The sequence below is a fragment of the Ictidomys tridecemlineatus genome, chromosome 15 (assembly GCF_052094955.1).
Source record: "Ictidomys tridecemlineatus isolate mIctTri1 chromosome 15, mIctTri1.hap1, whole genome shotgun sequence".
Taxonomy (NCBI): domain Eukaryota; kingdom Metazoa; phylum Chordata; class Mammalia; order Rodentia; family Sciuridae; genus Ictidomys; species Ictidomys tridecemlineatus.
Genome location: NC_135491.1, coordinates 48,699,392 through 48,703,866, shown reverse-complemented (window position 1 = coordinate 48,703,866; position 4,475 = coordinate 48,699,392).

Below are 4,475 nucleotides of genomic sequence, written 5' to 3'. Positions count from 1 at the left end.
GATGTATCTGATATCTTCAATAATTTGGGCCAGTTTCAAAGAGTAGAATTTAGACAGGCTTCAAAAATGAATGAACGCATGCAAGGGATACATTTCAAAAACAGTTCAAAACGATAAAGGCAAGTTGCAGAGCAGCTTTCTACCGCCTTATCATTTATGCAGTGTTTAAAACCATGGAACAGTTCTACTTAACGTGTATTGATACAAACATAGAATATTAAAACGTGGGTGAGGAAGATACGCACCAACCTCTGGAGAGTGTATCTCTGGGGAGGTCGAGGGAAGTAGGGATGGGGAAGAGGCACAAAGGGACATCACTTCCATCTATAATGCTTTTATTCTTTTTATTATGCTCTACAGCAATGGGAAAAAAATGTTAGTACTTTTTAAATGTAGGTGGTGGATATACACATTATATTTTTCTCTTTACTGAATGTTTGAAATATTTCCTAAAATTTTTAAACAAAAAAAAGGTGTCCTAAATCTATCCAAACACCCACGCATTTTATAAATTCCTTATTTGCCCAGCTAAAAATCATACCCCTGCTCTTCAGGAATGAGCACGTGCTTCAGATTCAATTTGAACAAAGTATGATGCATTTATTTAAAATGGGTTATATACTTGTATTATATTTACATTACCAAAATATATTTCAAAACTTTGAAACTTCTGGATTGAATTATAGGTTTTAATTCATATTATCTTATTAATGATCAATTAGTAACACCATATTACACTTTGGGGGGAACTTTGTGGTTAATAAATTGCTGGAATACATATTAAAATGGGGGATAACCAATAGGTTTCATCTCAGGGGCCAACTCTAGCTGATGAATGCTGAGACAGGTTGTAAAACCACATCTTGACTCAGCAGGAGGACCATGACTGCCTAGGGAAGGGTGTCCAAGGCAGGGTGGTAAAGTAGTACCCCCCACTGTGTTCCACAAAAATATTCCCAACCTGTTCCTGAGTCTTCTACCTCTCTTGCTGCTTGTTTTCTATCTCCTTTCACTTCTCACTGAGTTCACTCTCAGACATGCTAATGAGCATCCACCCCCATTCAAGCCAGGTGCCATGCCTCCCCTTCATCCCCATTACAGGGACACAGACATAGCATTTATCTCTAAGTACTCCAACAATTTGTTTACCCATCTATCTCTGCTATTGGACTGTGGGCTTTGAAAGGACAAGGCTAGATGATATTGATCTTCACACTCTCAGATTCTGGCACATCCGTAAGCAATCAATAAATGTTTGTTAAATGAAAGAATGATTGAATAAATGGTGTCCTTGACTTGCAGAAAAGGAAACAGACCCAGAAGTTCTAGAGGTTACTCTTCCTCCAAAACCTTCCCTCTTTCCTTTGGCATTTTTTTTTTTGTAAAGGGCCATGCTACGGTTTGGATGTGGTTTGTCCCCCAAGATGTGTCGGAATCTTGGTACCCAATGTGGTGATATTAGAGATGAGGGCTAGCGGGAGGTTATTAGATCACTGGTTAAAGTGCCCTCAGAGGGGATTACAGTAGTTCTCATGGGACCCTGAGTTAGTTTATTATAATATCAAGTCCCATCTCTGACTTCTTCTCTGGCTTCCTGCCTCCCCATATGATCTTACCTTCACATATGCATTTCCACCATGATGGGATGCAGCTCAGGGGGCCCCTGCAAGAGCCAGTACTATCCTGTTTAGGCTTTGTCTCCTAAAGTGTGATCTAAACAATGTTTTTTCTTTATAAATATCCAGCCTTAGGTATCTCATTATAAGAAAGTAAATATTTCCAGTTTTTTAGGCCATAAAGTCTCTGTCACGGTCACTTAAACTCTGATATGTTTCCAGAAAGTAGCCAAAGACAATATACAAACAAGGGGGTATAGATGTAACACAGTAAAACATCACTATGAAAATGTGCGGTGGGCTGGGTTTGACCTGTGGGCCACAGCTTGTTGATTCTTGAAGATGAGAGTGATAAGGAGACACTCCTGGCATGTCCCGTTTCTTCATTGACTATCTTCTCTGCCTTGATCCAAACCCCCAGGAACCGGAGTCCAATGTTTCCACAGTCTTTGTTATTTTAAAATTAAAAAATCTCTTCATAACACAAAGCCCCAAGAGTTGAGGGGCCACAAAAGAACTGGCTTGTAAGATAAGACCGGTTTGTTGACAATGACTTTTATTAAAAAAAATATTTATTTTCTAGTTATTTTAGGAGGACACAATACCTTTATATTTATGTGGTGCTGAGGATCGAACCCAGTGCCTCATGCATGCTAGGCGAGCGCTCTACCACTGAGCCACCACCACAGCCCCCGACAATGACTTTTAAGAGGTCTAGAAAAATTCAAGTCCAGTTTATCCACACCCCCTCCATCACTCATTTTGAATCCTCTTAATGGTTAAAAAAAAAAAAAAAAAAAAAGGGTCCATTTCCTGGGTGCAATGGATAAAGAAGAAAGTAGAATAACTAAACCCTCTCTATGTCTCCAAATGATTGGAATCATTTTCCTTCACAAGGACAATCTGAAACTCTTCTAGGTAGTTTCTTGTCCCATCATTCTATCACTTGCTCTCAGGAGATGACCTCACCTCTTATTTCATAAAGGAATATGTCATTCAGAATTCCTCCATCCACCACCGACTTACTGTGTCTCTACCTGTTCCTTTTTCTTCCTTTCTTAGTGGAATAGGTGCTTTGGACTCTTCCCACTTTTTGTTATTTGGGTTCCACGCCTGTGTTTTCATCTCCTTAGAGAGCCTGATTGTATCAATGGTCAATCTCTCCTGTATCCTTCGTATGTCTATTCCTCTCTCTCATTCTTTCTTATAAATGTTCCATCAACACTTAGACATGTGTGTCCTGATCTTGAAAATAAGACTTTTAAACCCAGCATCTTCACTCGGTTGTTGCCCTGACTCCCCTTCTCCTCCTGCCCAGCCCATGCTCTTGGAAGGGTTGTGTGCTGTCTTTTCATCATCTCCCAATAATCCCTCAACTAACCATGAACCTATTTCTCCTCCCTTATGTCCCTGAAGTTTTCTCACTGAAGATTCCCTAAAATAACCTTCCTTATTCCATCATCCAACCTAATTCTTTGCTCATTTCCTCGTTGAATCCCTGGTACTTTTCAACTCTGGGATCATTCTCCTTGCACCATGTTCTTCCCATGGCTTCGGTGACAATGTGATCTCTGATTTTCCTCCCATGGCCATGCTTCCTTAGACTCCAATACTTCTTCTATTTAGAATCAGCATCGTTGGAGTTCTCTACTACGCTGCCTACTCTTACTCTCCTAGTTCCCCTAATCTTGTTTAATCTCAAGGCTAAGATACACTGATAATTCCCATATTTACTTCTCCAAGCCAGAGCTTACTACTATGGCTAGAGCAGCCCAGATGATTGCCTGATAGAATTAGAAAATCAAGTCAGGCATGGTGCTGCACACTCATAATCCCAGCTACTTGGGAGGTGGAGGCAGGAGGATTGCAAATTTGAGGTCAGCCTGAGTAACTTAGCAAAACTCTGCCTCGAAATAAAATTAAAAGGACTGTGGATGTACTCAGTGGAAGCTCACCCCTGGGTTCAATCCCTAGAACTGGCTGAATAAGGAGGAGCAAGAGGAGGAGGAAGAGAAGAAGAATTAGAAATCACCAAAAATAGAAGTCACCTGTCTTCTCCTTTACTCATCAAATGCAGCCCCGTCTTAAAAACAAAATCTTGACCCCACCTCTCCAGCCAGCTACCACCCCAGAAAGTTTTGTTCTTGCTATTACATTTGCTCTCCAACTGTCTTCCTTAAACCTCCTCCTCTCAGACTTTGAACAGTTCTTGACAAGGTTACCCAAAGACAGCAGATGATCCTCAGGGTTAATCTTATTTAGATCTTTCAGCCACATTAGACACACTGATCTCTTAGTTATTCCAGATACCAGTCTTTCACCTGGATTCCCAGATAGCACCTTCTCCTGGTTTTCTTCCTGCCTTGCTGACTTTCTCAGTCTTCCTTTTCTCCCTGATTTTTAAATATTGGAGTAAATGAGGGCTCATTTTCTGCTCTTCTTCTCTATGCTCATTCCCTGACTGATCTCATCTAAAATACAACATTTACACCTATGACCCCAAAATGTATATCTTCATTCCAGATGTCCTCCAACATCTAGTACTCAATTGTCTACTCAGTATCTTCTCTAGGTTGCTGTCTCTGTTTTGTGCTGCTATAACAGAATACCTGAGTTCATGTAATTTATAAAGAATGGAGGTTTAATTTGAAAATCATGATTCTGGAGGGTGGAAATTCCAAGAGCATGGCATAAGTACCAGATCTTCTTTTAGTGAGGCCTCCTATTTCTTCAATTGATGGTAGAAAGCAGGAGGGCAGGTAGGAAATGAGAAAGAGAGCACACGAGCGACAGCCTTGCTTTATAACAACCCACTCAAGAGTGAGAAATCCTTCATGAAAGAAAAACATTAATCCATTT